At 42.4% G+C, this 12,702-nt stretch overlaps 1 pseudogene; it reads left to right on the top strand.

The window, feature by feature from the left end:
* The window catches only part of LOC121635324, a 67,658-nt pseudogene extending 57,881 nt beyond the window's left edge, over positions 1–9,777 (top strand).
* Positions 9,778–12,702: the final 2,925 nt, after the last annotated feature.

The following is a 12,702-nucleotide window of genomic DNA, read 5'->3' on the forward strand; positions in this document are numbered from 1 at the left end:
GCTCTTTGGCTCAACTCAGCACTGAATAAGCTGCATGCACTTACACCCATGATGATGTTTTGATCTTGTATTTAAAGGACTAATATAGAGAAAAAAAAGCACCGCCTGTAGCACTACATGACAGCACCTGTGTCCAACACGTAACGATGACGACGCCCCTCCTGGTTGAACTCTTGCTGGTGTTGTTCTTACTGTCAGATGTAAGTCGCTTTGGAGACAAGTGTCTGTTTAATGACTATAGATTAGAATAAAATAGAATAGAATAAAATAGAATGATGCACTACAGATCTTCTCCAGATTTTCTCATTGATTCTAACGACGGCTAATCCAGCGTCGTCTTCGTCTCTCTTCTCTGAGGTCTCTCCTAACGAAGGCTAGCAATGCTGCTAGGCAGCGATGACTCCAGAAACATTTAAAATAGACGTCACTGTGTCATGAAACGAGTCAGAAACGCAGTTCTAAGGTCAGAAAGTTATTTACTGCATCTTTAACGGAAGGCTAGGGACATTTTTAACCACAAAGGTCACCAGCGGGAGTATCTGAGACTAGATAAAAATACTCCAAGAAATTAGTTTTGTAGATAGTTTTTGAGATTTGTAAGACTCTTATTATCACCAAAGTTCCACCCCCTGATAGTTTTTATGTAGAAAATATATATATTTTTATGAATAATGAAGAATTAAACTGGGAGTCAAGGGTTAAAGTCCTGAACATGGTTAAATGTTTGGTAGTTTTGATCACCTCTGAAGTTTTAGAGATTTTTTTTCTGTGTGGACATTTTTGCTGCCAAGCTGTCCAGTCGTATTAACTTTAGGAGGGATTAAAAGTTAAGAATAATCCATGTTGATGCACCAGTGATGGTAGGGATGCCCGGTATTTATGCTGTGAAAGTCAAACTGCAGTAAAACGTGAAACTAGACCAGCAGCAACAGTCAGTAAATCTGGCCCTGACAGCAGATTCTCCACCGGATGCTAGATCCTCAGTGAAGAGTTCTGAACATCCAGAAACCTCTGTACCGCATTGGCCAGAAGTGCCGTCTCCCGGTGAAGCCTTTGCAGCACTGCTCTCGTTGGCCTGTTTTCTAACCCGTGTGTGTCCTGGGTGCTGCAGCATGATGGAGTACGACAGCGAGAACCTTAACTCTGATGAGATCTACAGCTCTCTGCGCGGCGTCACCGAGGCCATCCAGAACTTCAGCTTCCGCAGCCAGGAGGACCTGATGGAGCCGCTAAGGCGGGACGGCAAGCGGGACGGCACGGTGAGGAAGTAGTGCCGCTACCGAAGGCGTCTCCATGGAACCATCTACAGAGGTTTAACCTTTCTTTCTGATGTGGCTGTCAGGCCGGCATTGCAGCGTCCTCAGATCCGGATCCGGTGGAGGGCGGCCGCACAGCTCTGGACAACAAGACGTCGCTGCTCAACACCCCCTCACCCCGATCCTTCCCCGGATCGCGGTTCAGAGAGTACAACCCATACAACTACACGGACAGCATCTGGGACAAGGCTCCTCCGTACGAGGATGCCCCGGAGCAGCTGCGAGACGGTGGGACGTCGTCTCTGGCTTTTTTTCATTATTCTGTGTTTTTTAAAGCCTTTTAACTTCTCTCTTTTCTCTTCAGGCCGCCGGCAGGAATGTGTGGAAAACAAGATCCTGAACCCCAAAACCTTTCCTGGTAAACACACCATGTGACTCCTCCATCTGCTTCTCTATTGGTTGATTTGAATGTGAGCTTTTCCCTCAGAAACAGAAAACAAATGCTGGTATCTTTCAACTCATGCTGTGATCTTCTAGCCAGTCCTGTGGAGCAGCTGGAGCTGGTCGGGGAGCTGCTGAAGGAGCTTTCCCAGGTCCAGGCGGGAGAGAGGGGCCCCGAGGAGCGTCGGGGGACCCTGTTGGAGCTGCTGAAGGTGGCCCGAGAGGACAGCCCGGTGGTGTGGGAGGAGCACTTTAAGACCATGCTGCTGCTGCTCCTGGAGACACTTGGAGACAAAGATGTGAGGAATCTCAGTATGTTTAAAGACCAGCGTTGACTCATGTCTGTAAGCCGTCCTGACCTGTTTCTTCTCCCCCCAGCACACCATCCGAGCCCTGGCTTTACGGGTCATGAAGGAGATCCTGAGGAACCAGCCGGCCCGCTTCAAGAACTACGCCGAGCTCACCATCATGAAGACACTGGAGGCTCACAAAGACTCGCACAAAGAGGTAATTTGTCAAGTTTTAGGGCTTCTGTTTGCTAATTTCTTCAGTTTGGTCCTTCATCTGTGGTAGGTGGTCCGGGCAGCTGAGGAGGCAGCCTCCACGATGGCGGGCTCCATCCACCCAGAGCAGTGCATCAAGGTCCTCTGTCCCATCGTGCAGACGGCTGACTACCCCATCAACCTGGCTGCCATCAAAATGCAAACCAGGGCCATTGAACGCATCGCGAAGGATCCGCTGCACCAGCTGCTGCCCGACGTAATACCTGGACTGCTGCAGGTCAGGCTGCTGCAGGATGCCATGAAACCAGTTTTGTTTGCTGTGGTTCTGTTTTCTGGACTCAGTCTCAGACTTTTCCTGCAGGGTTACGACAACACTGAGAGCAGCGTGAGGAAGGCCAGTGTCTTCTGCCTGGTGGCCATCTACTCTGTGATTGGAGAGGAGCTGAAGCCTTACCTGGCTCAGCTGACTGGCAGCAAGGTACCCTCATTTCCTGTCACCATGGTTACCTTCAACTGTAGCCTTTAAAAATGCCTTAAAAATAACCTATTATGGTCTAATCAAGATAAACTAGATGGAATATGACCCATTTCATTAAGTCAGGGCTATGTTAAATGTGGATAAAAACAGAATCTATTTTATCCCCAGTAGAAGATCAGCAACGTCTCAGATGATAAAACTGAGACATTTCACCATGTGATGGAAAATATGAGCTGATAGTGAATCTGATGGCAGCAACATGTCTGGAAAAAGTTGGAACAGGAGCAACAAAAGGCTCAGAAACCGTTAAACAGTACTTGAAGGATTTTGGTCTTTGTGATGCTTGGTGCTCTCACCACCATCAATCTTCCAGAATGAAAACATGAAGCTCTCCAGCATATGCCTAACAATAAAGCCCCAGGTCCAGATGGCCCAGGTCCAGATGGCCCAGGTCCAGATGGTCCTGGTCCAGATGGCCCAGATCCAGATGGTTACCCAGCAGAATTCTACAAAGAATTCTGGACAATGCTGGCACCCACTTTCTACAATATATTAGAAATAAAGGAAAAACAAAAAATACCTTTAAATATGAACCTAGCTAATATTACTCTGTTAAAACCAGGAAAAGACCCGACACTTCCATCCAGTTACCGTCCAATTTCATTATTAAATGTAGATCTTAAAATAATCAACAAAGCTTTGGCCAGAAGGATAGAAAAAATAACGCCTCTAATAATACATCCTGGCTTTGTTGTGATACGTTTGTGGTATGTGTTTTTTTTTTTTTTTTGTTATTATTTAGAGAACTCTTGATGACTGTCTGCTCTGTTTTTCTGTGAAAGCAGTAGGAAAGTCTCTGGTGTGTTTCTGTACCAGTGTAGCAGTTGGTTGTCTGGTTGTAGTTTGGATGGAAGGTCGTTGCTTCTGTCTGTTGTGTTTTTGTCTCTTCTTTCTTCTTTCTGCTTTCACTTTTGCTTCTTTTCGCTGTCTTCCTCCTTTTTCTGTCCCCTCTGATCAGGTCCAGCAACATTACATAGACTATATAAATAATAAATAATAATATATATAAATAAATAATATATAAGTAAATAAATAACAGCAAATAAATAAATGAATGAATCAAATTATCAAAAGGAACCTCATATCCATAAACCTCCCCTTGGTAAAGTAAATGTTTTTGGCACAACACAGCAACCAGACTATCATTCAGCTCGCTATGATGCTGGACAGGTTAAAAATAAATAAAAAATAAAAGAACAAGGCTGAAAATAAAGGATCTATAACATATAAGGGACCACCACCAAGCAGCAACAAAAAGAATAAGTTTAATGTAACCAAAACCAAGTCGGGAACAGACTGCAAACCAGAGCTGCAATGGGCCGTTGGCTCTTCGGCTGTTCCTCTAACCTAAAGTCCAAACTAAGCTAAGAAACCAAAACCGGAAACATCACTACTGGTGACTCCCAACTCAAAGCAATGAAAACATATGGACAAGGACAAATGCATGGGTCAAAAGAGCTTTAATGCTATTGAAAGCATCCTGGCACATGGCTGACCAGACAAACTTGTGTTAGGCTGAACAGGCCAGTGAGGCGAGCAGCAACCGCAGAAAAGTTTATGCAAAAAATCTGATAATCACCGGAAATGATCAGGAACGGCTGCAGTTCACGCCTGGAAAAAGGTGCTGGAAACTATACATTTTCCTCTATTTTAATTCAGAAGATCACCAGCATCCAGCCTTGTCCCATGCACACAGAGATTCCTTCTGATTCTCTGAATCTTCTGATGATATTCTACACTGTAGATGGTGGATCTTCAAAGTCTGAGGAACATTTTTCTAAAATTGTTCCAGTTCTAGAGCCAGTTTATCTCCGATTGATGAACCTCTGTCCATCTTTCCATCTGAGAGACTCTGCCTCTCTGAAATGCTCCTTTTATACCCGTCATGTTACTGACCTGTTACCAGGTAACCTGATTAGTTGTCAAATGCTCCTCCAGGTGTTTCTGGTTTGGACCAGTTACTGGAGCCTTTTGTTGCTCCTGTTCCAACCTTTTCCAGACGTGTTGCTGCATCAGATGTTTTCCTCCTGTAGATGTTGAATGTTTTCCTCCTGTAGATGTTGAATGTTTCCTCCTGTAGATGCTGAATGTTTCCTCCTGTAGATGTTGAATGTTTTCCTCCTGTAGATGTTGAATGTTTCCTCCTGTAGATGCTGAATGTTTCCTCCTGTAGATGTTGAATGTTTCCTCCTGTAGATGTTGAATGTTTCCTCCTGTAGATGTTGAATGTTTTCCTCCTGTAGATGTTGAATGTTTCCTCCTGTAGATGTTGAATGTTTCCTCCTGTAGATGTTGAATGTTTCCTCCTGTAGATGTTGAATGTTTTCCTCCTGTAGATGTTGAATGTTTCCTCCTGTAGATGTTGAATGTTTCCTCCTGTAGATGTTGAATGTTTCCTCCTGTAGATGTTGAATGTTTCCTCCTGTAGATGTTGAATGTTTTCCTCCTGTAGATGTTGAATGTTTCCTCCTGTAGATGTTGAATGTTTCCTCCTGTAGATGTTGAATGTTTCCTCCTGTAGATGTTGAATGTTTCCTCCTGTAGATGTTGAATGTTTTCCTCCTGTAGATGCTGAATGTTTCCTCCTGTAGATGTTGAATGTTTCCTCCTGTAGATGTTGAATGTTTCCTCCTGTAGATGTTGAATGTTTCCTCCTGTAGATGTTGAATGTTTTCCTCCTGTAGATGCTGAATGTTTCCTCCTGTAGATGTTGAATGTTTCCTCCTGTAGATGTTGAATGTTTCCTCCTGTAGATGCTGAATGTTTCCTCCTGTAGATGCTGAATGTTTCCTCCTGTAGATGTTGAATGTTTCCTCCTGTAGATGTTGAATGTTTCCTCCTGTAGATGTTGAATGTTTCCTCCTGTAGATGCTGAATGTTTCCTCCTGTAGATGTTGAATGTTTCCTCCTGTAGATGTTGAATGTTTCCTCCTGTAGATGCTGAATGTTTTCCTCCTGTAGATGTTGAATGTTTCCTCCTGTAGATGTTGAATGTTTCCTCCTGTAGATGTTGAATGTTTCCTCCTGTAGATGTTGAATGTTTCCTCCTGTAGATGTTGAATGTTTTCCTCCTGTAGATGTTGAATGTTTCCTCCTGTAGATGTTGAATGTTTCCTCCTGTAGATGCTGAATGTTTCCTCCTGTAGATGTTGAATGTTTCCTCCTGTAGATGTTGAATGTTTCCTCCTGTAGATGCTGAATGTTTTCCTCCTGTAGATGTTGAATGTTTCCTCCTGTAGATGCTGAATGTTTCCTCCTGTAGATGCTGAATGTTTTCCTCCTGTAGATGTTGAATGTTTCCTCCTGTAGATGCTGAATGTTTCCTCCTGTAGATGCTGAATGTTTCCTCCTGTAGATGCTGAATGTTTTCCTCCTGTAGATGTTGAATGTTTCCTCCTGTAGATGTTGAATGTTTCCTCCTGTAGATGTTGAATGTTTCCTCCTGTAGATGTTGAATGTTTCCTCCTGTAGATGTTGAATGTTTCCTCCTGTAGATGTTGAATGTTTCCTCCTGTAGATGTTGAATGTTTCCTCCTGTAGATGCTGAATGTTTCCTCCTGTAGATGTTGAATGTTTCCTCCTGTAGATGCTGAATGTTTTCCTCCTGTAGATGTTGAATGTTTCCTCCTGTAGATGTTGAATGTTTCCTCCTGTAGATGTTTCCTCCTGTAGATGTTGAATGTTTCCTCCTGTAGATGCTGAATGTTTTCCTCCTGTAGATGCTGAATGTTTCCTCCTGTAGATGCTGAATGTTTTCTTCCTGCAGATGAAGCTGCTGAATCTCTACATCAAGCGAGCTCAGACCTCCACCAGCAACAGCAGCAGCTCCTCCGACATCTCCTCCTACTGACTCCTCAGCTTTCAGCCTCGCTGCAGCACAGGTTGCTTTGCTAAATGTAGAATCAGACTACCTTTAAGACCAGGGCCTATGGCCAAACTCCCATCTTCTGAACCCGTTTCCATCCTTCTCATCACGCTAAGGAGCTCATACTGCCATGGCTTCATTTTTTTAGGGTTCTCCTGATCAACCGTTAGTTGCGAGCCTTAAGACTTCCATCAGTGTTTGATGGAAACAAGAGTAGAAACTGTTCTTAGAGGCTGTATGTCTGAAAAGAAATGTCCTTCTACTCTCCTCATTTCAAAATGAAGACTTTTTGGAGCTGAAGTGACCCTAAAGACTATCCAAGTTTTCTCCTCTGACCCATAAAGGACCTGGGGTGAGTTTGAAGTCATGGCTGAGGACCAGGAGAGTTCTTTTAGCTTCCTTTCACTACAGCACACGTGTGGCTAACAGTATTTTTTGTCATTTTTCTGCCTTTAATCCACTTCTTGGAAGAATGTTTTGCTTTGACACATCAAACCTTCCAGTAAACTGAATGTAAAGAGCTTCTCCGGACTACTGCAGCTGGTGCATCAGTCTGGTTTTGAAGGAAAGCGGCTCCAGTAAAACCCTGATCTTTGTCTTCAACCATCATTTGGCCGGCCAGTGATTTCTACAGCGACAGACGTATATCAGATATGAACTAAAGGCCTGTTTTTATTTTGTCATGAGTACCAGCAGGATGCTGTTTTAAAAACAAAACAATCTACTAAATCCTTATCCTGGAAGGAATCAATGAAACCACAAGATGATGAACCTTCCCACTGGGGAACATCCCATTCACACCATCTGTGTAGGAAATGAAAGATTTTAAACACCTTTCTTTTTACCAGATGTGGAAATAACAGAGCTGTCACCACTAAAGCAAGCATCCCATTCAAACACTAAAACTGGGACAGAGTTGCATCTCAGTAGTATTTAGGCATGAATTGTTCATTTCTATGGAGAAATATGTTCATTTGTAAAGTTTATAGCTTATATATAATTCCCAGAGGCAGACCTTAAATGTCAGCAGAGCAGTCGTGGGCGGAGCCTGATCAGGCCACCGGATTTGACCAATCAGATCATGTTTTCATCAGAATGCAGGTTTGTTCATGTCTGGAGGAAAGTTGGTCTGGAATCAAATATCTTTCAGTCATCATTAAGCTCACCAAACCTAGAGGTTTTTCAGTTTTCAGACAGGAAATTGAAGAGGCAGCTGATTTTAATGAAGAAAAACCCAATTTTAAGTGTTAAGCAGCTGAAATGTTTTGTCTATGTAGCAGCTTTTTATTACCTGGTGTATAACTGGGAGAAGGACCTTTGAACCTAAAGCCGGGCTGCTTTCATGCTGGACGTTCATTAGTTTAAGTTACTGCTGTGAAGACCACTGCCATTCACTCCACAAACAGAGAGATGTGTTTCACAAACATTATGAGGATTTACATTTATAATGACCGTACAGACTGAAAAGAATCTGCACATCACTTGTTCCTTCATCAAATGTAATTTACTTTTAAACTTTAACCTAAAAAATGTGAAGTAGTGGAACAAATCATTAAGAAGCAACCTGTCAATCTGGACCATGAGATGCAACTAAAAACTAACAGTTCTGGAGGTTCCTGTTTAGTATGAAGCCAGCATTTGAAACCTGGACACAAGCAATAACTGAGACATGCAACTGGGTGTCTACGGCAACGCCCTGCCTTCCACTAAGTTTCCAATAAGATTTGTCACTGGTCAGTGACAGAAGTCTTCTTCGTTTTAAAGTGTTCTTGTAATAATGCAATAATGTTGCTGCTGCTTATAACAAGACTAACAGACGCGTCTACTAGCTATGTACGTATGTATCTCAGCAGAAGACCAACTACGTACATGTGTGTGTATCTCAGCAGGACGTGAACTCTGTCAGTATGTATTTCAGCAGAATGCTAACTATGTATGTACGTATGTCAGCAGGACGTCAGTTACGTAAGTACATATCTCAGCAGAACGCTAAGTACATACAAGCATACGTACATCAGCAGGATACTGACTTTGTTCTTACTAATCTCAGCTGGATGGCAACTGCGTACGTACATATTTCAGCAGGATGCCAACTACATACGTACGTATCTCACCATGACGCTAACTATGTACGTACGTATCTCACCAGGACGCTAACTACATGCATACGTATCTCAGCAAGACACTAACTACGTACGTATGTATTTCAGCAGGACAATAACTACGTATGTACGTATCTCAGTAGGACGCTAACTATGTACATACGTGTCTTAGCAGGACGCGTGCGTACGTATCTCAGCAGGACGCTAAATACGCTACATATCCCAGATTTCCTGGTTTATATTCTTTATTCTTTGGTTTGTTTTTCTAAAGAAGCTTCATGTTAGAGCAGCTGGCTGCTTCAGGTGTAACTTGTTCTGGACAGCAAAGTTTGATTCGTACTCTGCGTCTTCTCTATCGTTGCAGAATCAAGCTGATACCAGCCAATTGTTCAGTAAATTAAACCATAAAAATATGAGTTGATTGAAAGAATCAATCTAAAGGACAACTTTTCCCATCGTCTGTGTTTAATGGGACAATGTTGAGGCATGTTTTTGAAAGCATCCAGGCCTTACCAGTCTTAAAGCGCACCAGGTAGACTGTTAAATGTACTGTACCTCTCCCCGTTGTGGACTCTGGACTGAATGTTGTCTCCAGAACCACTGACATCCTGTGCAGTGTAATCCAGTACCCACACCTGGCTTCCCTTTAACTCTGTGTGCGGCATCAGCTGAACTGCGGATGCATCTGTACTAAACAGGACATCTGCAGCCTTGTTGCCATCACATGGAGGTCGTTAGACACTAAGCAAAAACTCCAAACTGAAAGAGAGATTTGGAGGAGTTTTGGCTTCCTGAATGTGTGCCTTTGGAAAAAAGATTAATGGGAATCAATCCGCTCGTCCCGTACGACGCTAACCTGTACTAATGCTCACTGCTTCTGAAGGTGGACTTGAACAAATAAAAAGGTGCAGTGCTGTAAATACGCTTAAACTACTCACAATGCATGGCTCCTGTTTTAGTTTTATTTCATGCTCCACAATATTTATATTCTGTTGTATTTCCTGTGGATGTCTGTATATATTTACATGTTTGGTTCTCTTTCACCAGAACATAAAATAAACTATCAGACTTCTTTTCTCTCCTCTCTTCATTTAGACGAAAGCTTTTTAAATAAGGAGTTCATCGAATGCTCATTTACAGCCTCATCGTATTTGCTTTGATGAGGAAATTTTAGTGTTTTCATATAAAAACATACCTTACTATGTCAGTTTGTGCTTGAAGCTTGTCTGAAATGCTCCATTTTAGCTGCTCTACCTTTAAATGTGTTCATGGGGATATGTAGGAAGTAGGATGATTATCACATTCTCACTTCTTGATTTCCAACATGGTGGGGAGCAGTTAGTGTCCATGTGATATTACTAGGATGTGCTATTTAGAACTGAATGGATTTAAATAGAAATATTTGTGGCACAGGCAAAAACTTTCTGCCAGTCTGAGTCATGAAGGGAGGCCAAGATCCTTCCTCCAAGGCTGTTTCCTGGCCTGGAAGTAAAAAGCCCTAATGCATTTCTTTCAGTGTTGGGCTATTAAAGTGTCTTCTACAACAGACCTGGCAGAGTCCAAGGGAATTTAAAGTGTCTACTTGGCAATTACCTGAAGAATGTCTATTTGCAGGCTAAAGCACTATGACTAGCTAACAGACCACAGAGCGTCTAGATTTATGACTAGCTAACAAACTATAGACCACCTTGATTTTTGACTAGCTATCAGTCCATAGACCTTATGACTAGCTAACTGACCATAGACTGTCTATATTTATGACTAGCTAACAGACCATAGACCACTTGGATTTATGACTAGCTAACTGACCATAGACCTTCTAGATTTATGACTAGCTATCAGACCATAGACTGTCTATATTTTTGGCTAGCTATCAGACAATAGACTGTCTAGATTTATGACTAGCTAACAGACCATAGACTGTCTAGATTTATGACTAGCTAACTGACCATAGACTGTCTATATTTATGACTAGCTAACAGACCATAGACCACTTGGATTTATGACTAGCTAACAGACCATAGACTGTCTAGATTTATGACTAGCTAACAGACCATAGACTGTCTATATTTTTGACTAGCTAACAGACCATAGACTGTCTAGATTTATGACTAGCTAACAGACCACAGACTCTCTAGATTTATGACTAGCTAACAGACCATAAACCAGTTGGATTTATGACTAGCTAACAAACCATAGACCACCTGGATATATGACTAACAAACAGACCACAGACCACTTCTGTTGAGGATAACTGTTTAAAGTGCTGGGCACAACTCTGGTTCTGGTTCTGTGCTGGGGATAACTGGAGCTGCTGGAGCTGATTGTCCAGAAGAGAAAGCTGCACAAGTTGCTGAACATGATGAAGAATTCTTCACATCCTCTCCACAACACACTAAAGAAACAAAAGAGTGTGTTCAGTCTTTCAAGGTTGAGGCGGGGACCCAAATGCAGGCTGATGAAGCAGGAGACAGACCAGTGCAGGAACTAAGGTTTTATTAACTTTAACATTACCAGCCCTGCATCAAACCAGAGTGCTAAACAAGGCTCATTTAAACCTTGCAGATCAAAGCCACCCATTGGCTCATGAATTTTTGCTGCGTCCATCGGGGCGCAGGTACATCCTACCAAAATGCAGGACTAACAGACACAAATACTCTTTTGTCTCTGCAGCCATTGCCCTGTTGAACAAGTAGCTCTAATTTTTTATTTAAAAATTTATTATTTTTATTATAGTCCTTTTAGATATTTATTGTTATTTGTGTGTTTCTGACTGACTGTTTTACTGCTGGCTGTACAACAAATTACCCTCATGGGATAATAAAGATTCCTTGAACCCTGAACTAAAGATGAACACAGAGGAACCAGAGAACATGTGACAATAAATTACACGGACAAGCCATGACATGAAGACTACAATAAACTGGCAAGGAGACACGGAAGGACTAAAGAGGAACTGGTGTACTAACGAACAATAAGCTGGAAGCAAAACAGAATACACAAATAAAAGAACAACAAAATAAGACAAGGAAAACAGAACTAAACACGACAAGACTAAAACTAGAACAACATCCAGAGACCATGATGCAGCTGCCATCCTTGCAGTGACAGGTCCAACATTCTTCCCAGGAGTTACGTTCCCTCACAGACCTGCTTCTATCCAAAGCCAAACTCAATTCTTTTTATTTTAAAAGGCCTTTCACTTTTAGTACTTTGACACTTAGTTTTAATGTATTTAGTACTTTTACTACTTTCTTTGATACGTTCTCCGTTTCAGTGTGTTTTGTATTTATCTGTTAGTCAAAGTTGTTGGAAGGCGCATTAAAAATTAAACTTTGATTAATTAATCACCTTTCAGAAGCAGGAGATATCTTTTCCAGTTAATTTTTATTCTATTGATTGAACTAACAAAATAAAAACTACAACATTGCAATTTCCCTGCAGGAACCGAGTTTTTATGTTGATGAATGAGACTGTTTTCACCAGGAAGTTTAACCCTCCAGCAGATGGTGCTGTTGGCCCTCAGATCAGACGACTTTCACTTAGTCTTCCACAGAAACTTCCTCCGGTTGTGGTTCAGCTGCTCCGGAGACTCAGGAAACCAGATTTGAACGGCTTCATGATGCAACCTGTGGCCCGAACATTGCAGTTTCCTTTGGAACAGGGTAAAAACTAAACAGTCTGATGTTATTGACCTGGTTTCCACCACAGCTCCTCATTTCTCTCTGCAGGATTTCTGTTCTACACACACACACACGCCACACACGTGCATCAGACAGGAATCCTGGTTTTTAAACTCTCCCGGGGGGGTTGAAGATGCTGAGAACTTCACGTCAATCAGGGAGACACAGCTGCCTCCTCTTCCTCCAGCAGAATCCCTCCAGGTTTCCCCAGGTTTTTGGCCTCGGAGTGGTGGGTGATGGCAGCAGAGGACCCCACTGTCACAAAAAAGGACAGGAAGGTCTGAAGGAGGGGATTTGTAAAACGTGGAGGCTGC

Source organism: Melanotaenia boesemani, chromosome 24, assembly GCF_017639745.1.
Source record: "Melanotaenia boesemani isolate fMelBoe1 chromosome 24, fMelBoe1.pri, whole genome shotgun sequence".
NCBI lineage: Eukaryota > Metazoa > Chordata > Actinopteri > Atheriniformes > Melanotaeniidae > Melanotaenia > Melanotaenia boesemani.